This window comes from Sciurus vulgaris (assembly GCF_902686455.1).
Source record: "Sciurus vulgaris genome assembly, chromosome: 15".
NCBI lineage: Eukaryota > Metazoa > Chordata > Mammalia > Rodentia > Sciuridae > Sciurus > Sciurus vulgaris.
In genome coordinates this window covers 12,042,402-12,066,812 of record NC_136476.1, presented here as the reverse complement: position 1 = coordinate 12,066,812, position 24,411 = coordinate 12,042,402, and the positions used below count along the sequence as shown (strand labels likewise).

Sequence of the window (24,411 nt, the reverse complement as noted above, 5' to 3'; positions counted from 1 at the left end):
AGGTTTTCTTCATGATAAAGGATTTGTTCTGCTCATTTATTTGTAAAGTAGTTATTGAAGGACAGCATCAAGAAAGTGAACAGACAACCCAGAGAGTGGGAACAAATACATATAAATCATGTCTAATGAAGGACTTGTATAGAAAATATACAAAGAGCTCCTACACTCAATGATGAAAAGACAAGTTGCTCAATTAAAAATGAGCGCAAATGGATCTGATTCAAAATTTCTGCCCAAAAAAATACAAATGACCAATAAGCTTACAAAAAGAAGTTCAACATCATAATTCATCAAGAAAATTTAAGTCTCAATGAGATGCTAGTTTATGCTTACTAGGATGGCAATAATAATAATAATAATAATAATAATAATTTATAGAAAATCATAAGTGTTTGAAAGGATGTAGAGAAATCAGAACCCTCATACACTGCTGGTGGGAATGTAAAGTGACCACAATAGAAAACAGTTGGGTAGTTTCTTGAAAGGTGACTCACAGGGCTATTCTATGACCCAACAATTCTTTTCATATATACATGCGTGTGTGTATGTATATATATATGTATATGTGTGTGTGTGTGTGTATGTTCTCCAAAAAAAAATGAAAACATTTGTCCACATAAAAAAAAACTTGTTCAAGTCAACATTATTCATAAAAGTAAAAAAATAGAAATAACTATTCACTGGTGAGGGGCTAAGTAAAGTATGGTATAGCCATACAATGGAATATTATTCTACAATAAAAGTAAAGTTCTGATAGATGCTGCAATGTTGATGAGTCTGAAAATGCTATGCTAAGTAAAAGAAATTAGTCACCAAAAGTCACATATTAAGTCATTGTATTTATATGAAATGTCTAGAATTGGCAAATCTGTAGACCTAGAGGGTAGTTAGTGGTTGTCTAGTGCTGGAAGGGTTGATGGGGCCTAGGGGTGATGACTAATAGATATGAGATTTCTTTGCAGGGCTGTGGTGGGAATGTTTAAAATTATGGTGATCTTTGTGCAACTCTAAATAGACTAGAAACATTGACTAGCATACTTATAATGAGAGAACTATATCATTGGTGAACTATATCTTCATAAAGCTGTTAAGAATAGTTATTGAGTACCCTTTATTTGTCAGCAAATCCTACTGCAAATCCTACTGCATATGTCTGCTCACATGAAGCATATACATTAGAATGGGAAGGGACAAGCTACCAGCTGGTAATGAAATGAATAAAATAATTTCAAATTTTGAGTGTTTATTAGAAAGCAAAATATGTTTGTGGACTAAAAAGTGGTTAAGAGCTAGGGAACTTTTGGGTAGGTCGATAAGGGAGACACATTGTGGAAGAAGCACTGAGTAGGTACCAGAATGTTATCAAAGAACCAAGCACAAGGTGGTCTGCGGTGGGATGAGGTCCACACAGAGGAGACTGGGAATGCAAGAGCCCAGGAAAGGGCCAGCTAGCTCATCTAGGTGGAGTCTAGTTAACACACAAGAAGTGGTCGAGCTTGACGTTGGAGAGGATGGTCTTAAAGCTTAATTTTGGTGGTACCACTTTTCAGTTCAGAAGCCACCAGGAGCCTATTACTTAGTGCGTTAAAACAAGCCTTCCCTGGGCTTTTAAAGGCCTGTATCTTCTTGTTCTGAAATGCTTTTCCCATTATCTTTCCTACTCTGTCTCTTACTAAAGCCAAACTTAGCTTCCCCTCATCTCCCAGATATTAGGCTCAATGCTAACTGTTTTTGTGCCAGCTTTTCTTACTTTCTTTCTTTTTTAGTAATAACTTTATTTATTTGTTTGTTTGTTTATTTATTTATTTATGGTGCTGACGATTGAACCCAGTGCCTCACGCATGCTGGGCAAGTGATCTACCACTGAGCCACATCCTTAGCCCCTTCCGCCAGTTTTTCTACCTGAACTATAGCTCTTCCAGAAAATTTTTTATCTTTTCAACTCCCTTTACCCATATCTTGCTCTGGAAGTGTAAGTACATAAAATTACTCTTATTTTTCAATTCATCGACTCCCATAGTAGTTTTCCAAAAATGTTCTTAGGGAATTTAGAATAGTTAAGTTGTTCTTCTCTTGCTTTCCTCTTATGGGGGACTTATTCTGTACGCTACAGCATGTAGCATGATGTCTTGCTCGTTGAAAGGAATCATTAGCTGGCAGCAGTGGCACACAACTCCAGTCACTCTGAAGGCTGAGGCAGGAGGATCATAGGTTCAAAGCCAGTATCAGCAATTTAGCAAGGCCCTAAGCAATTTTGTGAGACCTGTCTCAATTTTTTTTTTTTAAATGTGTGTGTTGCAGGGTGCAGAGATGTAGCACAGTGATTAAAAGCACACTGGTTTCAATCCCCAGTACCAAATTATTAAATATTGTTTGAATCCTAAACTATTTTACAGACATATATTGTACATGCAAAGTAACCTTGAACACTGGAGAAAATTTTACAATCCAGTCAATAAGGAAGGCTAATTAATACATAGTATATTTCATAAAGGGGTGTGGTAAAGAGCAGTGCTCTCAGATTGACGAGTCATTCATGTGTGGACTCCGAAGCCCAGGCTTCCTGGGAAATAGACTAACACTTATCTTTTAGTGTTTTTAAGACCTTGGCATCATCAGCAAGCAGGGTCATTCTTTCTGATTTTGACTTCTACGAACATTCTTTGAGAATCAGAGCTCTCCGTGTAGCAGCATCCATGCTGAGAGCCAAGTCCCAGCTCATCCTAGGACTGGGGTCACTTCTCTGTGTGTTCCAGTGAACCCCGTGGATGCTGCTGGCTGTGATAATCTTCCTGGGGGTAGCAGTGGAAGACTGTGTCAATGGAACAGTGGGAAGAACAACAGAGAGCACCCCTCTCACCCTCCAGCTATATTGAAAGAACTGGTCAGTGGTAAGCAATGGTTTCAGATCATAGGCAGGTTTTACTGTTGGTGTGGAGACAGTAAGAGTAGCAGCAATAAGCAGATTCAGTGTATCTTAAGGGTCCTAAAGGAAATAAGCAGTAAAATCTTGTAGTTAGAGGCTCATGGTAGGGCCCACCTGGATTGGCTCTTTTGAAGGGCCAAAACTGAGGTTATATCTGCATGAGAGGAGGGATTGCAGACTTCAGAACAAACAGACATAAATTAAGCCTGCAGCTTAGTCCTTAAGGAGTGGCTTCAGAAATATCCTTGGAGACAGGAAACAAACTGAGGACAAATAGAACAAATACTCTTTGGGAGTTAACTCCCTTTAATCACAGAAGGAACATTCTCTTGGTTGGGTGACATGGCCAGAAGCCAGTCTCTCAATTGAGATGGATCTCCCTATCTGACCTGTTTAGTTTTATCATATCCAAGCCTCAAATGACCAGACCTTCAGGCTTCTGCAGATAGAAGGAAAGATGAGTTCTGTTTTCTGGGTCAAATGAAAGAGAGATGGGAAAGCTGAGTTTTGTCATGGGATACATGGCTTGAGAACAGAGCGATTTCCTCCTTTCAGTTGTGTTGGGTTTCCATAGCTAAGGCCTTTGTCACTTTTTGTTTGGACTGTTGTGCAAGTCTTACCCTGTTCGCCATGATCTGCTCCTTTTCCTCTAGTAAAAGACACTCTACTTTTTTTCCCTCTTCCTCTTATTTGTTTTCCTGTTTTACTCTTCCTTCTCCTCCTCCTTCAATTTCCTAAGCGTCACTCATTGTAACCACTTTGCCATTCTTGGCACGTGTTCTGCCACATTCGGCTTTTCTGCCTCCACTTATGTCATTCTCATTGTCTGGACATCTTCTTATCCAGATATTGCTCATTCTACAAAGCCCTTCTCAGTTTCCTCAAAGAAATTCTCTGTAGCTAAAACCTCCAGTGTTTAAACTGTCCCTGAACCTTGTATGCCTCTTTTTATTGGCATTTGACATTTTCATTGTGCATTCTTTCTTTCTATCATCTATCTATCTATCTATCTATCTATCTATCTATCTATCTATCTATCTATCTATCTATCTCTTCTATCACTTCATGCGTCATCTGCTTTATCTTCTGTATTAGTAATTCCTTAAAGATAGGATTTCTGTCTGCTTCATCTTTATCCCAGATGGCACCCAGCTCTGCAGTTAAAATGCCCTTAAAAACATTCTGAAACATAGGAATGACTCTGAGGAAAAGAGGCAGAGAGTACATGGTGGCCCCAGTACTCATTAGTACCATCCACCGAGTAGTCCTGTTTCTCCTGACCACGGGGTGAGACTGGGTTTCTCTGTCTTCGGTGTTAAATGCGGCAAGGTAACTTCAGTTGACCAGTGGAAACTGAGCAGAGGTGACCCAGGTCACTTTCTTAATGGTCAGTGAATGACTCGTGATGATCATCATCTGCTGGAAAGATTGGCAGAGATCCAGGTGGTGGATGCTCCATTTGTCTGGGTCCTTGAGGGATCTGATGTGCAGCACTCCCAGGCAATGCACAGTGGACCTATAAGGTGAACTAGAACTTTCTCATTTTAAGTTGTTGAGTTTCGTGGGGTCATTTGTTACCGCAGTGAGACTTTGCCCATCCTGATACAGAAGTCCAATCTTGGTCGTTTCCTCCTTTGCCTCTCATACAATGCAGACTAAGATGAATAATGGAAGGAGAAAAGTGATCGAATAGGAAGACCTCAGTGATCTTCAATTTACACTTTGCTCATTATTCAATTGGTTATTGTATGTGCCAAAAAAAAAAAAAAAAAAAAAATCAAAAGCCAGATAACAGATCTTTACAAATGTATACAGATGTGATTATGTTACTTAGAGTAGATTTGCATTTCCTGAAGGAAACCCTGAAGATTTTAGGGCTTAACTGTCCTTACCGTTGCTTCCCTGTCCTCATGTTACATAGTGGTCTTGCCAGTTCTGTGGATGAGATTTATTCTGTGAGTTCAGATTCTATGTCCGTTAACGGCTGGTGAGCCTCTTTAGAAAATTCAGAAATTTTTTTCTTTTCCAGGAAGACAGAAGCTTAGTATATTGTAGTTTGCCTTTTATTTTTACCAAATGAGAATAATTGATTAATTTTGTACTTCAAAGGATTGTTCCTCTAGTCCAAGCTACTTGGGACACAGAGTCAAGAGTATTGCTTGAGCCTAGAAGATCAGCCTGGGAAACATAGATCCTTTCTCAAAAAAAAAAAAAAAAAAATTAGGTTGTTTAATGGAGAATTTTCTTTCTACTTTCCACTTGCTTGTGCCTTCTCTGAGGGCCACTTTGTTCTTTCAGAAATAAGACACCCACTCCTGCAGAATCTGCTTAAATTTGCCACCTCTTTCCAGGGGACATTATGCTTTAGCTGTTAGAGAACTGGCTTTACAACATGTGGATATCTTGTACTCACTGATTTATGTGATGTGGACATGGTAGGGAACATCTGAGATGTAAAATGTGATGGCCTGAATTTCCAACTGTTGAAATTAATTCAAAGCAGCAGATATTTCTTCTTTGGCAAGACAGAATCAAAGCAACATGCAGTGATTTGGTTCGCCGATTTGTGATCTGCTAAAAACTGGAATAACTTAAAATGGAGGGAGTAAGTGCTTCATAATGTGAAAAATATTCTAATATTGTGCAGTCATGGGTGAATTAAGTACCCTGAAAGTAGAAGTGTTTTGAAAAAAAAGTTTTGATATACTGCATGTGGACATGAGGATTTTTTTCTAAAATCCTCTTTGTTGTCAAAATCTTATTTTATTCAACCTAATTCAGAAAAGGCAAAGATTATAGTGACTTTCTGCCACTTTATAGACTCCCAGCTGTGAAGATCATGTCTGGCATTTGTTCATTTTTTTCACTTGTAAATTTCCTTTGCATTCTGTCTGTCTCTCAATATTTCTTGCAAATATTTTAGTATACGTACCCCATGCTGGGCACTCCACTAGGCAGTGCACAGTATTCCCTACATTCTAGGATTTTGTATACTTACAGAAGGAGTTTGTCAGCTTGCTTCAGAATACATCAACCAGAACTCATTGGTTTGTTACCACAGTCATTGCTTTTGAGACTTTGAGTTAACTGGAAGGTTCTCCATCAACTGATGGGTCTAATCAGGGCCCAGCTGATAGAGCAGGGCTTCACTCATGGTTGGTATTGGCTGCTGGCTTGGGGATGTTGGGTTACTTGGCCACGTGTCACATCATTAGGCTAGCTGAGGTTTATTCCCATAGCAAAGAAGGTGTCCTAGCAGCCAGAGAGAAGCAGCTTCAATGCAAAAGTCCTTTTCAATTTTCTGCTTATATTTTATTTGCTAACATCCTATAGGTCAAAATAAGTCATAGGAAGAGGAAGTATCTAGAAAATTTTTTCAGTTGTAAGCAGGATGGCTATAGAAGTCTTCACAGGGAAGGTGGTATGAGCAAAGTTCTAAAGAAGGTGGGGAAAGAAAGGAACTGGAGGAAGCACATTCTAGCCCAGGGAGCAAAAACATTGGACAGGAGAAACGTTGGTATGTTGGAGAACAGCAAAATACCTGTAATGCGGGGTGAGCAAGGGTATGGTAGAGATGGTCTGCAAAGGTAATGCAGATCCCATCCTATAGGTTAATGTTTCCTAACATTTTAATGTGCATTTAAGTCACATGTGGATCTTATTAAAATGTAGATTCTGCTATAGTACAGTGGAGATGGAGCTGAAAATTTACATTTTGAACAGCTACTGCTGGTCCTGGGGCAGCATTTTGAGAGGCCAGCCAGTAGATGTTTGCAGGTCATGCATAGTAACGACTGTGAATTTTCTCTGAGTGAGGAGGGAGTGCCTTAGAAAGCTTTGAGCAGAGCTGTGACCTGTTCTCTACAATGCGATCAAAGGTCTTGGTTTAGAATGTTTAAGTAAATGCATACAGGGTAAAGGAATGGAGATATCCTGCAGTCTAGTGTGGAAAACTAGAATTTAGCTTGCCAGAGCTTCAATCATTGGAATGTTCTTTCCTCCACAGAGAGATTTCCCCATCTACTCTTTTTTTTTTTTTTTTTGGTGGTGGCAGGGTACCAGGGATTGAACTCAGGGGCACTCTATCACTGAGCCACATCCCTAGCCCTATTTTGTATTTTATTTAGAGACAGGGTCTTACTGAGTTGCTTAGCTCCTCGATGATGCTGAGGCTGGCTTTGAACTTGTGATCCTCCTGTCTCAACCTCCCACGCTGCTGGGATTATAGGTGTGTGCCACTGCTCCAGACTTCGCCCTATACTCTTGATGAGCAGAAAGGGGACCTAGATCTGGATTCCTCCTCACCCTAGTCCCACACCATACCTTTTCTAGAATGCACCTGCTCTGCCTCCAGGCATTCACCCAGATTCTCATTATTAGAGCTCTTCTGGCTTAGCTTTTCTTTCCCTGATGCTCACCTCCCTGCCTCTTGTGGATCTCAGTCCTGGCTGCTCATTTCAAACACCTGTAGCCTTTGATGGCACCTCCAGAGCATCTGATTAATAGATCTGGGTTAGGGTCTTACAAATAGTAGTTTCTGTCTTCACTGTGGTTTTGTTTCACCAATACCACCGTCAATCTTGGTCTGAAAATATGATATGGAAAATTTCAGAAATAAACAATTTCTGAATTTTAAATGACTCATTGTAGTATATTATTTTCATTATTTTACTTTATTATTAATTTTTGTTAATTTCTTGTGCTTAATATATGAATTAAACTTTATCATAAGCATGCATTTATAGGAAAAAAAACAGTATAGATAGAGTGTGGTACTATCTGTGGTTTGGACCTCTGCTGGGAGTCCTGGAAAGTGTTTTTCATGAGTGAGAGAGGACTACTGTATACATGAGGCTGAGAACCACTGTACTCTTTCCTTAGCACCCGAAATGTTGGAGGTTCCCACAGAGGTCAGAGCTTCTCTTTCCTTGAGATGTCTACTCTCTCTTCATCTACTCTGGTTTTTTTCATTATCAAAACACATGAATTGTTAGCTCGTTTTCAACCCTACTGCATCTTGATGCCTGGGTGGTCACATTTTGCCTAATTGGAATCCATTTGCATTTGAGGTAGAGGATGATTTTTGAGTAGCTACAAATAGGTTAGTGTGTAAGTGTTTGTAATGTTTAGTGTCACATATTTGTGCTTTTTTGTGTAATTTATATTGAGTGACTCTGTCCACATAACAAATCTGTAAGTAAATTTCAGGGTCTTACCCAGGGGAGAAAATAATGGGAGCACGGGACTGAAAGATCAGTCAGCTCTGGGTTGCATATTTATAATGTCTCCTAATAAGCTTGAAATACAATGTCCATTTGAATTTTTTTATCTCATTCTTCATCTCACATTGTTTATAATATGCTAGGAAATAATATACACTGCGCATTCCAAAACTGTAGCATAGTTATGTTTTGGTGTTGCATGAAAACATTTAAGTAAGCTTCATACTTTGGCATTTTAAAATTTTTGTAGTACACGAGAAGCCTCAAAATATAGAAGTGGCCTGGGTCTGTCAACCTTTGAGTGTGAGAGGTCTTCCCCAAAGCCTATGTGATTCCAAGGAGAAGGCTTCCCTTCCCTTTTAACCTAACCTATATTTGTAAGTTTTATTTGAGTGTTCTAAAATGACTTTTTGTTTCCTTATCAGAGTAGGAAGTAAAGAAGAGTGAAATATAGTGCAAAATATTATCTGCGATTTGTGTCACAAATTTGCTATATCATCATGTACTGGGAATGACTTGTCTGTGCCTCATTAACTTGTAACAGATTTAAACTAATTATTAACTCAACCAGATGGGTTGACTTGAGTGTTATCATAAAGGGCTCTGAGATGGACAGCATGACCAAGTTCCATAAAATTTATTACTTAAATCTTGCTACATCCAGCATTCTATTAAGGAATTGCCTTATGACCCCAAATTACCATGCTGGATTTTGGTATTATTTACTGTTGGGAAGAAATTGTGTGTTTCAATTAAGAGTAATTTTTTTTTTTTTTTTTGGTCTTGAAAGAAATGTCCTTTCCAATAGCCCATGACTTTAGAAGAACCCTAGTACTAGTCTCCTAAAATATAAATGCCCCTTATGTAATTAGAGTGGGGAGCAATATTGTCACCTAGCCTGTCATTATAAAAATGAAGAGTCAGAGGCCCCCAAAGAGGTATGAGTAGAGCATTGACTTGCTGTTAGCAGATCTGAGTTCCAGTAACTTCAGGCACTGATTATGAAACCAGCTCCTCAGACCTGACTTGTTAATAATAACGTAGAGAACCTTTTCTGGTCATCTTGGTTTTTGGAGAGAAAGAGAGAGAGAGAGAGAGAGAGAGAGAGAGAGAGGAGAGAGAGAGAGAGAGAGAGAGAGAGAGAGAGAGAGAGAGAGAGAGAGAGAGAGAGAGAGAGGAGAGAGAGAGTTCTTTAGTAATTCCTGCTAATCATTCTGTGTTTATCAGGGCTTGTATTTAGGAGATGTGTGATAGGGAATTGCTCAAGGGAATTGCATACGTAGTTATGTGGCATGTGGGCAGGTAATTTGATTTTGGAGGCGATATTTTTATCCCTAGGTCTGTGGAAATCTGACATTTATACCCCTTTTGTTAAACTGCCTTGATAAAAAATGATAGATACTGCTCCCTAAATTTGGTACAGCAAAATGTTTGAGGAATATTTTACAGTTCTCTCATTGTGACTTTTGGCAATAAGATTGAAGAAATGGCTGACCCATGGCCATCTTAGTTAGTCCCTTGGAACCACAGACCTCTTTCTTAGGGAGAATCAGAAAGTTCATTCTGGAGAAGGCTGGCACGGTCATTACTTTGCAAGTAGGAATATGAGTGTGTTATAATGGCATGTCTTTTCCCATGGCTGCAGCGCTCAGGGCCAGCAAGCTGAACTTCGCTGTGCTAGACTGATCCTGACTGTTTTATGTGCTTTGTGACAGTGCACATTGAGGAGTGAGTTGCTGTATCCATCGTGGTGAGAGTGGCATAAGTTCTGTTTATAAGTCTGTGGAAGTTATGTAGTAACTAAAATAATAGAATACTTATATTGGCATATCTGATAGAGTCACTGTAGGAATTCAAGTTAACATGATACATTTGAAATGGGAGTAAGTGTGTGTGTGGCTGCCCAAACCATTCTCCACCCTAAGTCTTTATCACTTTGGTTTATTGGGGTTTTAAACCTATTTCACAACTTAGCTACAGAATGTTGGCATGCCAGAGCCAGGAGGGAGGAAAACACGGGAAGTGCTGTTCTTTCACGAAATTGCTGGCATTTCTTTGAACAATGCAAATGTAGCAATCAGGCGATATCCAATGTTGGAATATTAAAATAATTCATGGACTAATTATCAGTCCTGCTGAAGCCTCAGATAGAAGCTTGCTATCAAATGCACTTGCTCTTTCTTCATTTATCTAGATATGAGGTATTTGTCCAGCTAAGTATGTCTTCGGTTACTGCAAACATCTGTAAACATTGCAGTGATTCTTTTGGTAAAACACTGTATTGGGTTTATCTTTTATGTCAACAGTAAGTACTTAGGAATGATAGAAGAGAGATACTTAAAACTCCATCTACTGCGCCAAGTCCATTTTCTTAAACATCACTTCTAACTTTCTATTTTATAGATACAAACATTTACTTGGTAGGCATAATGGTTATTTAACTCCCTGTTTTGTATTTATTTGATAGAAGCCTAAGCCTGCTGCTAAGATAAAAGTCACTGGAATTTTTATGTTGTATAAATAAATAAATAAATAAATAATAAAAAGGTATAGTCAGGCTCAGAAATTGAGATAAAGTTATTAATCCTAGCGTTATTAGGTCAGAGTTGAAACTTCAGTAAAAATTGAAAGAATGACTCTTAAGGACAAGTTATGCTATTCTTAAGGTTTGGTTTAGAATAGTGAGATCAGCATTGAGGGTGGTGTTGGAAAAATCTTGTTTCTGTCACTTGTTGCTAGTGTAGACTTGGGTAAATTACTGAATTTAGTGAGGCCTCCCTTTTGTTATTTGGAAAATGGAGATAATGATTCTTTAATTTCACAGTATTTATTCACTCCCTTATTCTTTCCATAAAGATGTACCAGACAACCATTATGCACCAGGCACTGTAACAGGTACTGACAACATGACAATATTTTCAAGGTTAGGAAATAAATAGCAGAGAAAATAATTGGGGAAGGCCATTCAGGAGGTCAGAAAGACTTTGAATTCTGAGGAGATGATATTTGATCCAAGATTTAAGAAATGAGAAGGAAGTAGGAAATGGGAGCAGAAATAAAGGTAATGCCAGGCAGCTGAGACCACAAGTGCAAAGGCCCAGATCTTGGAAAGGAGGCTGGTGGGGCTCGAGTCCAGTGAGTGAGGGGCCAAAGGCATTAAGAGATGGTAATAGAAAGGTAAGGGGGGGACCAAATTTGGGGACCTCTCATGAGCCAAGTAAAAGCATTTTTGATGCTAAACATAACCGGAAGTCATTGACAAAAGGTATGATTATCTCATATAAAACTCTATATGGGAAAACCCCTAAAAATGGGAAAGGTGTGAATATTAGCAATGAATATTGTTGTCAAATAGAATATAGTTAGATGATGATGAATTATTTATCCTGTTGACAAAGTTTTTGTTTGTTTGTTTGTTTTGTGTTTTTGTTTTTGTTTTTTGTACTGTGAATTAATCCTGGATGCTTTACTAGCTTCCCAAGCTCCCAAGTCACTGGGATTACAAGCTTACATCCCCACTTTGGGCTAAAGTTGTAAAATTCTTTAAAAAAAAATTCTTAGAAATATGTTTTGGGAGCAAGTGAATGTAGAGGTGAGTGTCAATCTACCTCGGTAATATTAATTCTCTCTAAACTTATATTCAGATTTTGTGTTTTTGAGCATGCATCCACTTAAGACCCAGGTGCCACCTGGGAACTAGCATCAGGTTAAACTCTCATCCCTAGGTCATTCAAAGAGCAGATTGTTAACTTGTGCAGAGTTAAGAGCTTATGGTGCTTGGATATTATGGGCAGATGTAGTGTCAATAAAGCAGGATTCCAAGGGGAGACTGATTATTACCAATAATGCCTTGTGCTTTATGAATTCTTTTTGAGTTTAGTAAATATAGCAATTTTTCTATTAAGATACTCGTTGAGATACCAAAACATTTTGCTTGAAAAGAAAAAGGAAAGCATGTGCGGATCTTTATGGTGTGAGGGATTGGCAATTTAGAAATCATTATTGATCTTTTTATATGGGAAGTTGGTTAACGAAAAGCAAAATGTGGCAGCACCTAATGGTTATGGGAAGACAAACTTTAAACTTTTAATGGTTACACTGATCAGTGTCCTTATCACCTCTGAATTTTTAGTTTTGAAACTTTACTCATGAGCCTATGGACTAAACTGTTTTTGTCAAGATGGTCTGTCATAGATAACTACACTTGGTACTGGAAACATTATTAATGTTTTTAATTATCTCCTAGCGTTGAGCTTGTATAAAAATCTTCTTGAAATCTAATTTTATTTTAAACCTATATTGGGCTTCTAGCATTATAAAGGGGAAAACAAATGAATGCAGATCAAATGGGCAGAAGCAGAGTACATTTCACCTCATCTTGATTATACAGGTAAGGACAGACAGTGATGTGCTTGCAAGCTTTTTGAATGTTGTTCCACCTGTCACTTGTGGTGGCCACTTCCTCATCTTTAGAACTCAGTTGAATGAGCAGGGAGATTGCCAGATGCTGATCAGGTGTGGTAGGTAAATGGGTGTTTCTGCCAAGCTTGTAGGTAATGCCACTATATGGTGTGGTGCTTCCCATCCTGGGGTCACTCTTAGAGATTCACTGATTTATAGACCTTCACTTGTTTTCACGACAGATATGTGAGGTAGATGGCTAGCAGCTCCTAGCTCTGTCATTTATGCCTTCTCATCTTTGTTTCAAAATTGCCAGCCATTTCTTTCAGAGCTTATAGTAGTTCCAAATGACTCCATCATGTAACATAAACAGTTGTATTTTGTGGTGACTAAGATGGTCACGTTAGTGGAAAGCAGTACTTTACTAAGAAATGCTGAAATTCTTCATTCATTTCATAAAAGGAAAGCTTTACATGTTGTGTATGATTCTCAGGGTAGGTATTTGCACTAGGTAGTTCCAAGTGTTGAAGTGACTGTTATGGCTGTAGGGAAGCTCTCTAATTGGATAAAACCAATTTGATAAGATATCAAAACTAAACAAACAACTTCTTAATTTTTTGCTGCCTCATTTGCATCACCTTTGTAAAAATCTCCCTTGATGACTGGGATTTTTCCTAAGGACTTTTTCTTCTTTAAATCGGGTTTATTGAAGTATCATTTGCATATAGTATAATTTACCGCATAATTTGATAAGTTTCAACAAATGCCTATAGCGTTGTTACTACCACCATGATGAAGTTATAGTAAAGTTCCATTGCTTAAAAAATTCCATAATGCTGCATATTAATTGGTCTCTTGCCTCACCCCCTTTTATATGGGAAGTTGAAGCAACTACTAATGGCATCTACTAATCTGCTTTTTGGTCTATCTTGCCTCTTCTCAAATATCTTTGTCATGAGAGATATATATTATTTTCACCCACATTTTCTCACTCATAATTCTCTCTCCAGTGCAAACCATAGAAATTAGAATTTCTCTTCTTCAAGCAAATCATAGCAACTTTAATATTTCTCCACTTTTCTGTTTTAGAGCTGGCCATCAAGAAATTCTCTAACCTATACTGTCTGATGGTAGATCATAAGACTTCCATTTCAAATGGGGTCCTGCCCTATACTTGCGAGGAAGAAATGTTAGCACAGAGAGGCCAAGAAGAATCTGAACATCGGGGTCACATATCACTCCTAGGATTTCTGGTCTTCGACACTCATCTATTAGCATTAGATTGAATGCTTTTTGTACAATCACATGTCTATATGCTTGTCCAGGGCACAATAATTCCCACACAATGGAATTTTCATAAAACCCTCAAAGGACAGTTTTCAGAGGGCTGAACATGTGGAGGGTAATGTTCCCAGAGAGGGTGTAGACACTCCAAGGGGCTTCTCCACATCTCCACCTATGCATTTTTCATTCATATCCTTTATAATAAAACTAGTAAATTGAAGTGTTTTCTGAGATCTGTGAGCTGTTGTAGCAAGTTAATCAAACCTGAGTAGGGAATTGTGGGAACACCAATATATAGCTGGCAAATTGGGATCAGAAGCACTGGTAAATCAACCTGGGACTTGCAAATGGCATATGAAGTGGGAGGAGGGACAGTCTTGGGGACTGAACCCTTAACCTGTGGGATCTTACACTATCTCCAGGTAGTGGTGTCAGAATTGAATTGGATTTGGGAGACACCCAGCTGGTGTCTGCTACAGAATAGGTCGCTTACTTACTGGTGGGAAGAAATCCACCACCAGTGGATTCTGTGACATTTTGTGGTCACAGAAATCTTCTGTGTAGATTGTTGTGTGAAGGAAGAGGAAAATGATCTTTTTTTTGACTCAGTCATATAAACAGAACAATATATCATGTAGCCCTTTGAGTCTGATTTCTTTCCCTTGTTATAATGCATTTGAGATTTATCCCTGATTAACCAGTTGATAGTGTGTTCCTCTTTATTGATGAATACTATTCCATTGTATGGATGTATAGTTAGCTTATTTATTCAGTAGCTGTAGGGCACTGAAGTAGTTGTTCCCCATTTGGGGTAATTATAACTGAAGCCATTATAACATCCATGTGTAGTTTTTTGAGTGAATATATGTTTTCATTTTTCTCTGGGAAAATAACTTAGGAGTAGGATTTCTGGTTCTTATAATAATAAATGAATATTTAATTTTGTAAGAAACTGGTTTTCTAGGTGTTCCCACCAACAGTGTGTGTGTTCCAGTTACCCCCACATCCTCCTCATCATTTGGTTTTGCCAATTTTCTCTTATTTTTATCTATTCTAATAGGTGTGTATCTCTGACATCTTCGACTAGTACAATGACCGGTAACTGACCACAGTGGCTGAGTCCCAAGAGCTCTAAGTGGGACCCAGTCTCACCTCTGCTGGGCTGCATATCTGGCCACATGCTACACCCACTCCCTTCTGCCATCCCCACAGTTGCTGCTGCATGCCCTGGTCTGGCCCAGATTAATGGTCACTAATGTGCAACTACTAACTCAACCAGTTCCCAGGAAGGACCCAGACTCGGAATCTCTGAACAGCCATTACCAAAAATATGGGGGGAGCTTCTCCTAGCAGGGTTTTAAGTTGAGAGTGACAGTGCTCTCAGCTTGCTCTGGGTCTTATGACTTTCAGCACATGCAGTCTCTATCATGTGATTTTTAATGCTCAAAGATCTACACTCTGAATCTTCTTCTTTAACAACACATCCCCACATCCTCGCCAACATTTATTGTTACTTGTATTCTTGATAATTGCCATTCTAACTGGAGTGAGATGGAATCTCAATGTAGTTTTAATTTGCATTTCTCTAATCAAATGTTTTCTCTGACATTTGGAAATTAACCCATGATAGGGGCAGGCAGTGAGGGGAAGAATAGAAGTGCAGTAGATTAGACAATGGGGAATGGAGGGAAGGGAGTGGGGATAAGGAAAGGAAAGACTGGGATGACTGGGACATAGTTTTCCCATGTGAAAACAGCCCAGCGAATCCCACCATCATGTACATCCGCAGGATGGGATTCTAACTAGAAATATATATATATCCCTGCCTGTGTAATTATATCAAAATGGATTCTACTGTCGTGTATAACTTTTAAAAAGAACCTATTTTTTTTTAAAAGAACAAACTGAGTTATTTAAAGTTCTGCAGAGCTCAAAGGAACCTCTGTTAACCTCTGTATAAGATATTAGAAATTCTGAATTTGGTTGTACTGAATATATTTTGTTTCTGTATTTCTTTTGTGGTAGGAAGGGAGGGCTTTTGAAATAATTAAAGAGCAAAAGAACAAAAGATGACTGGGCACAGTGGAGCAAGCCTGTGATCTTAGCACCTAGGGAGGCTGAGGCAAGAGAATCCCAAGTTCAAGACCAACTTCAGCAACTCAGTAAGGTCCTCAGCAACTTACTGAGACCCTATCTCAAAATAAAAAGGGCTGGGTATGTAGCTCAGTGGTGAAAGGTGAAAACCCCTCTGAGTTTCATCTCTAGTACTAGGAAAAAAAAAAGAACAAAATATGTCAGTTTCATTTATTGTAAGATCAAATTAAGACTTGGGATGTAACTTAGTAGTAGAATGCTTGCCTAGCACATGTGAGGTCCTGAGTTCAATCCCCAGCACCACATAATAAAATTAAATAAGTAAATAAAAATGTAAGAAAGAAAATTAATTTTACTCATTTAAACATATTGAGTAGATAGGAATATTTGAATGGGTATCATAGGATTCAAGGTAAATTCTTCTATTTGTACAGCAGGAGATGGCTGAATTGGAATAGTGATTCTCCCCCTTTGCTACACAGAATTACTTAGGAAACTTTTTAAAAGAAAACACTGATGCTCTAGCCTTAACTCAGACCCTCGTCAGAATCTTTGGGTAGGTATCGTGGGTGGGGTAGGGGGCAGTCCTAGTATTTTTTTAGAAAGTGCCCATATAGTCATAGTGCATACCCAGGATTAAGGATCACTGGACCTAAAGAGAAAAGTACGGTCTCAGGGAGTAGTTCTAGCAATATTTCCATCTATCAGAACATGACTGTTTTCTGTTTGTTTTTATAGATGTGGAAGTGCTTCAGGTTTCTCGGATGATCATTAACGAAACAAGTACAGACCCACAAGTAGGCCAAGTGTGCTCCTTTTCTTTCAGGTTCTCTAAGGGTGTGTGTGTGTGTGTGTGTGTGTGTGTGTGTGTGTGTGTGTGCGTTGTGTGCGCACATGCCTTACGAGCAGGTGGAGTGACTCAAATATTAAGCAACAATTTCTTTTAGTGTCTCCAGAAATTACTTACCAGATGGGTTTTTTAGAAACTTTTTTAAGAATAGCTGACTACAAATACAGTAATAAATGTTCTTACCTGAGAAATATAGTACAAGGCTTATTTTATTTTAAGGACATAAGTATTTAAATATCTTGGGCAAAACTGGATTAAAGAAAATAAAAGGTTAGTGCCATTTCTAGGTCATTATTAAATAACTATTACAAACATTTTGTAAGTTGAATGTGAAACCAAGTCCTTCCTTGTTGTGTACGAAATTTCTTTGAGCACTCTTGGGGGAAATATTCTGACTTGGTAGAGAAGTCATTAATTTCAAACTTGTAGTTGACACGGTGGGGTTGACAGGACCAAGTTAGAGTGTTATCTCCACATTAGCAGGGACTGTTTTGTTCCATCTGCAATGTCTTTGGAACGGTGCTTGGCACATAACACACACTTGGTAAATAAACGAACGTCTAGACAGTCTAGAAAAGCCTGGAGTAGAATATAGAAAATGAAATTCAACATTCAATAGAAATGTAAATTTCTATCATTTACATTTAGGAAATTAAAATACAGACTGGAGGGGAACCAAATTTTAAAGGGTTTTTGATGATTATTTAGTTCATTCTGCAGAAAATATTTCAATTTTAAGCCATTTTATCTGGCCTGCATTGTCAAAGGAGATCACGGTTTTATGAATTCTGTCCTGGCTCTGTGATACCAAGGACAAGATGTGTTATATTCTAGGCTCTGAGTTTTCTGGAGAGACCCTACAGATGTTGGCTTGTTTAGGGGAGACCTGCAAAGTTTTGCTGCATGAGGAAAGATGGAGATGTTCGGATGTTCAGCCAGGAACAGGGAAGAGCCAGTAGGGAAGCACTGGCTGCTTCATAGGTTGCAGAGGGATGATAACATTGGGTTATTCCTGCAGGCTTGAACTAGTTAGGCTAATTATTGGAAAGAACCTTCTAACAAATGGACTGCTGCAGAAAATGCAGTGCTCTGTGACAGTTTGAAGAATGGATCCGCATCCCCTGGGGGAAATCACTAAGGTTTTTCCTATGCTGAGATTCTGGGATTTTCTTTGAGACAGATTGCATGGCCCTTGTGAATGGTGAAGTTGACTATAGGTTCTTACTTGAACCTGGGAAAATTTGGTATTGACCCTTTTGCTGTGTTTTAGGTTTCCTTGGTGAAATTGTGTTTCTTCCTTGCTCAGGATTAGTATCCAAGATATTTTTCTTGCCTACTTTTTAGAAAAAAATATTTTAGTTGTCAATTATTTATGTGTGGTGCTGAGAATCAGACCCAGTGCCTCACACATGGTAGGCAAGTGCTGTACCACGGAGCCACGACTCCAGTCCTCTCGCCTACTTTTAAGATAAACTTTTAGAACTTAGGTTCTCCTGGTCAGGCAGCTTTAGAGTAAACTGATGAGGGCAGGGAGGAGGATGGGATGGGGTGGGGATAACCCTGAGTGTGCCAGCGGAAACACATGTAACTCTTTACAGCCATTTGAATACATTTTAAGTAAAATAAAAATGTTATGACTAGAAAATGGTTAGACTTTCATAGTTGGACTGACCTGATTTCAAATCCTGGTTCAGATTTTTCCTTTCTTGATGTACTCTCTCTTCATTTTCAGCTCAGTTGTCTTGTCCACAAAATTAGACTAATTCTCCTCCTCTGCAGAGTTTTTTTGGAAGATTAGACATAATATGGGAAAGCATACTGTGAGTAGTAGTTTTTATTAGTAGTAGTATTAATTATACATTAGGTTGGAATGAACAAACCATTTACTAATTCCTTTTTTCTGAGAAAATTGCTTCGTTTTGGACTTCGGTTTGTTTTGAGGATAAATAAGATCATACTAACATAGTGCTTAGCAGAGTACCTGGTCAATATTAAACATTATATTATATTGATGTAGCTATTTGGAAATTGATACTGAACACTAAAGTCCTGAAATTATGTAGAATAAAAAGGATCAAATACAAACAGTCTCTGTAGTTTCATTACCTTTGCTTCTTATGGGAGCCCAGAGAGGTCTAATTTCTACCTTGCATTAGGTTCTTATGGTTATTGTAAAGAATTACCACAAATTTAGTGGTTAGAAATATAATGTAAATTCATATAAATATATAAACTTATTATCTTACAGTTCTGGAGGCCAGACGTCCCAACCTAAAATTGAGGTGTCAGCAGGAGTATGTTCCTTCTGGAGACTATGGAGGAGACTTCATTTCCTTTTGTAGCTTCCCAAGGCCTTCTTCTTTCCTTGGTTTGTCGTTCCTTCCACTATCTCCAGAGCCAGCAGCATAATATCCTCCTGACTCTTTCTTTTTTGTGTCTTACTCTTTCTCTTTTATATCCACTCTATCATCCCATTCCAGAATAATCTCCATCTCAAGATTCTTAATTTAATCACTACTGCAAAGTGACTTAATCCATATAAGGCAACACATTCACATTTGTAGGGATTAGGATGTAGATATTTTGAGGAGCCATTATTCAGCCTACCATATACCTGCACCTTATAGAGATTATATAGCTAAAATCATTGAGAGTCATCTTTCCTTGAGCCTTTCTGACTTTTTAAAAAGACTTACTGGAATTATTTCGCTGTGAATTCAGGCACTCAAATGCCATTCTCTGAAGAGCTAAAATATTGAAACTAAACCTGAAGGAATTTAGGGGAAAAAAATTACAAGAATTTTCTAAATGATTGACTTGAAACTAGTATCTAAAAAGATAATGTGTCATTGCATGGCATTCCATGGGCCTGTGCAGTCGCATCTATGAACCTTGGTGCCTGGATGTTGTGCGTCTTTAACTTAGAATACCCCTAAGCCTTGAAGATACTTTGTTTCCAACACTGACACTAAGTTTCCTGGGGCAATGGTAGAACTGGGTATGGAGGCCAGGTTTCTTGTCCATCCAGACTGCAGGGTTGAGTTCTGTCCTGCTCTTGGAGGTACTTGGCAATACTTTTTTTTTTGCATCTGCTGAAAGGAGAGAAATATCCCGAGAAAACATCCCCTCTTTATACAACTTTTAGTAATATACTTTTTTTAGATAATAATTAAGATATCAGGATAGCTATAGTTTTCAGTTCATCTTTAGACATTTTTTTATAAGCAGCATCTTTTAGAGTAGTTAAGAGGTTGTACTCTAGAATTAGAGGACCAGCATCAGCTGTGGCTCCCCCCTGTAACTGGATGGCCCTAGGCAAGTTCTTAAGCCTTGTAAGCTTCTGCTTTTTTGTGGTAAAGTGTAGATGGTGACACCTGCTGCCTACTGTGGTGAGTGCTGTGGTTCCTGCCACTGGATGTGTACTCCGTAAGTTTTCCTGGCCTCCTGATGGGGTATTTTAAAATTATTCTACAGCCTTGTTATCAGTATCACTTTTGTTCAGTGATTTGAAGAAGTGATTAACTGTGTCAGAAAGAGCAAGGAGACTAAAAAATATAAAGTCAGAATTTGTTGAAGTTGTTAGTGATAAATTTTTAATTTTCATATGTCTGCCTGTGATGTTTCATGTATTCACTTGCCACTTATTTAAGCATAAAACATATGTTATATGTCAATAGTCTATGCAAAATGGGCTGTCGAAGCATGAAAAAGAAACCCTTCCCTCAGGTTTAGAGACATGATCACTGTTGCTTTGAGTTCTTCTAGGTCAGGGGCCATGTTATGGTTTGGATATAAGGTGTCCCTCTAAAGCTCCTGTGTTAACACAGGGATATTCAAGGGTAAATGATCAGATTATGAAAGCTATAACCTAATCAGTCCATCCTAGTTTGAATGGATCAACTGGATAGTAACTGTGGGCAGGAGGTTCATGGCTGGAGTAGGTGGGTCACTGGGATGTGCACTGAAAGGGTGCATCTTCCCTGGCCTTTTCCTCTCTCTCTCTCTCTCTCTCTCTCTGCTTCCTGACTGCCATGAGATAAGCAGCTTTTCTCCACCTTGCCCTTCCACCATCATGTTCTGCCTCATTTAGGTCCCAGAACAATGGGGTTGGCCCACCATGGACTAAATATCTGAAATAGTGAACCAAAATGAACTTTTCCTCCTCTAAGTTGTCCTAGGTATTTTGATCATAGCAACAAAAAGCTGACTAACGTAGGCCATTTTGTTCACTTTTGTGTTTGACTGTTATTGGGTATGCCTGGCACTGTTAGAAGAGCTAATGATAATGCAGCAGTGAATAAAACAAAACCCTCTTTAAATGGTGCAAACATTCCAGTGTCAGAAGAAAAATAATAAATGAGACCAAAAGAATATATGATGTGGTAGGTAGGGGTAAATGTTATGGAGCTAAATAAATGAGGGCGTAGGGTGTGCTGGAAGGTTTATCATTTTCAATTGGAAGGTCAGGGAAGACTTCCTGAGAAGGGAAGACTTCCTGAGAAGGGAAGACTTCATGAGAAGCAAAGACCTGAAATCAGTGAGGAAGTGAGTCATAGAGGTTTCTGGAGGGAAATTCCACGGAAAGTGAAGCAGATGCAAAGGCCCTGAGGGTGGGAGTGTTCTTGGTGATCAAGTTAAGAAATCATGACCTCCTTTTTCATGATTCTCCTTTGAGAGTTATGGAGTCTGGAACACAGAAGACAAATTATTACAATTATTTTTTAACATTCTCAAATTTGATTCTTCCTCATCTCACCTGGGAAGATGGGAAGAAGTGCAAATTGGGTGACAGATTTCGGTTCCAGGCAACTGGCTTCTTCCATTTCTCAGTCTCTAAGTTATTCTCTAGGTTACAGGAGATAGCCAGAAATCAGGAGAGGGCAATTTAAAACTTTTTTTTTTTCTTATATTATTAGAGGGTAATTTGCATTTCCCAAATGCAACCATTTCTGTATAAGGTTGGGCAAATGTTGACAAATAATCATGTCCAATGCCTGATAAATATATAACTTACTCTTCAGGGGAAAGGAAGCCCCAGCTTGTAACCTTTGCCAGTTTTTTTGTGATGTAAATTCTTCTGTCATTGTTGATGTCAAGTTCTCAATCTGATGTCACTGAGATGGTTTTGGGAAAAGATGTGGGTGGATCAGTTGGTTTGTACAAGCCTGTGAGAAGCTGATCCCAACACACCTCTGCCCTTACCGTGATGGAAGTATTATCAGTTAAGATAAAAAGCATTTTTGGCATACTTCTTCAGGTCTCTCTCAGTCAGTCCTCCTCCCAGACTTTTGCTGATCTGTTTTCTATTACTGCAGATGAGGTTTATCTATCCTAAAATTTCATAAGAATAAAATCATACAGAATGTACTCTTGTGTCAGCGTGATATTTTGAAATGCATCCATGTTGTTACATATATCAGTAGTTTGTTGCTTTTTTAAATTTATATTTTATAATGCTGGGGATTAAACTCAGGGCCTCAGGCATGCTATTCAAGTGCCATACCACTGAACTACACTCAGCTCCTGTTCCTTTTGATTGCTTTTTCTTGTTGGGTAGCATTCTGCCATTTACCCATTGATAGATATTTGCATTGTTTCTAGTTTGAGTCTAGTTCCTTTCATATTTTTTGTTGGTGCCTTGTAATTATACATAATGGTGGGATTCATTGTTACGTTTTGATACATGCACACTGTTTTTAAGAAAGGTGATATGAACGTTTGTGTGTGAGTTTTGTTTGTAAATATATTTTCATTTCTGTGCTGGTGCTGTAAATACCTAGAAATGGAATATCTGGGTCATGAGCAGGATATATGTTTTGTAAGAAATCGCCCGAGTGGTTTTCCAAGGACCTTGAACTATTTTACACTCTCCCTAGCAACGTGTGAGGATTCTGATGCTCTACAGTTTCATGAAAATTTGACATTGACAGTCTTTTTGATTTAGACATTCTAGCATATGTGCAGTGCTGTGATGATTTTTATTTCTAATTGAAATAACTTTTCATACACTTCTTGGCTACATGTTTATCTTATTTTGTGAAATTCATGCTCAAATTTTTACCCATTTTTTGGGGGGTGAGTACCAGGGATTGAATTCTAGGATGCTCAACCACAGAGCCACATCCCCAGCCCTAGTTTTTGTATTTTATTTAGAGACAGGGTCTTGCTGGCTTTGAACTCGAGATTCTCCTGCCTCAGCCACCTGAGCTGCTGGGATTACAGGCATGCACCACTGCACCTGGCCCCATTTTATTTTTGGTGGTTGTTAATTTGTTTGTAGAATGGAGGTAAATAACTTTTCAAGTACAGAATTTGGAGACATCTATAAATTGGAGAGGACAGAGAGAAAACAAGGAGACAGACCAGACAGCCTGAGAAAGCTAGGGGGTTTACCAAACACTGTAACTTCAGTGCTTTGTAAATGGGTGACTGGCTATCTTGGTTTGCCTAGAACTGTCCCAGTTTCAACACTGGAAAGTCTTGTATTCTAGGAAACCCTTTGGGCCTGGGCAAACCCTCTGTAGGGTGAGGTTTAGTCATCCTACAGAACTGTGTAAAAGGAAGATGCAAAGTATATGCAGGGAGACATTCATTGGTGGCAAATGACCACTGGAAAGCCACTCAGCTCTTGATGAGGACAAAACCAAAGTGACAGGTGGGACCCAAACCTCTCTGCTCTGTAATCAGTAGCTCCCTGGTAATACAAGAATTTAGGGAGATTGGGAATATTACCTCTCACTGCTCAGAAAAGAATATAGAAAAAGACTTCATTTTTTTTTTTTTTTATTAGAAGCCCTATAGAAACATTCATTTGGCCTAAGTTACAAATTTGCTGATCAAGTGCGTTGTCTTGAGAAGGACTAAGGCATTGAGCCTTACCAGTCATTTACACCTTAGTTTATATAAACCTTTCCTTAGGAACACACTTTGGTTTGAAAGAGCACACTAGTAGAAAAATTCTGGGTGCAAAGGTGAGGGGCTACCATTAAGGAAGAAAAATCACAAAAACTTGACAGAATTAGGAATGAAATATGAAATTCATTGACTTAGTGTTGTGTGTAGAGTTGTATTGCCAGGGAGAAAATAGTATTTGTGAGCAACTGTACAGAAGAGGAGCTTAAAAGGCTGAGAGAGAGGAACTTGTTCTCTTTTTTCCTTTATGTAGTGTTAAGGAAAAGGTTGGGCTTTGATCTATCTGCTCTTGATTTTTTTCTTCATATACTCCTATTGTTCCTGATTTATTTATAAAATGTCCCTATGTTAGTTATATATTGTTCCTTGTTTTAGCCCTTGTTGCTATTGCATAACATAAACACAGTCATCTTTTGTTTTACATTACCCCGGAGGAACTAGATGGAATGCCTACTTATAGATAATATTACTGCTCTGTTTTCATACACTGTCTTTCTTTTTAATAACTCCCAACATGTTATGACATTTTTCTTCTTAATGTTTATTAAATGCCCTCAGCATGCTCAGTGCTGTTGAAAGAATATAAAAGATAATTCTTGCCAATAATAGATGAAAGATCTAAGTATGCTTTTAAATGTGTGTATATATACATATACATACATATATACATATATATGAATATATGGGGTTTTTTTGGCCTGGGAGATGATTGATTACTTTGT

At 38.5% G+C, this 24,411-nt stretch overlaps 1 protein-coding gene and 1 long non-coding RNA gene across 6 annotated transcripts in view; both read left to right on the top strand.

The window, feature by feature from the left end:
- Window positions 1-24,411, top strand: part of PCSK5 (proprotein convertase subtilisin/kexin type 5) — a 437,767-nt gene that overhangs the window by 12,510 nt on the left and 400,846 nt on the right. The window lies entirely within an intron of this gene.
- On the top strand, window positions 6,527-12,484 carry LOC306644831. The gene is made up of 2 exons (XR_013759483.1): window positions 6,527-9,214; window positions 9,294-12,484. It is a non-coding gene; the product is annotated as an uncharacterized lncRNA (long non-coding RNA).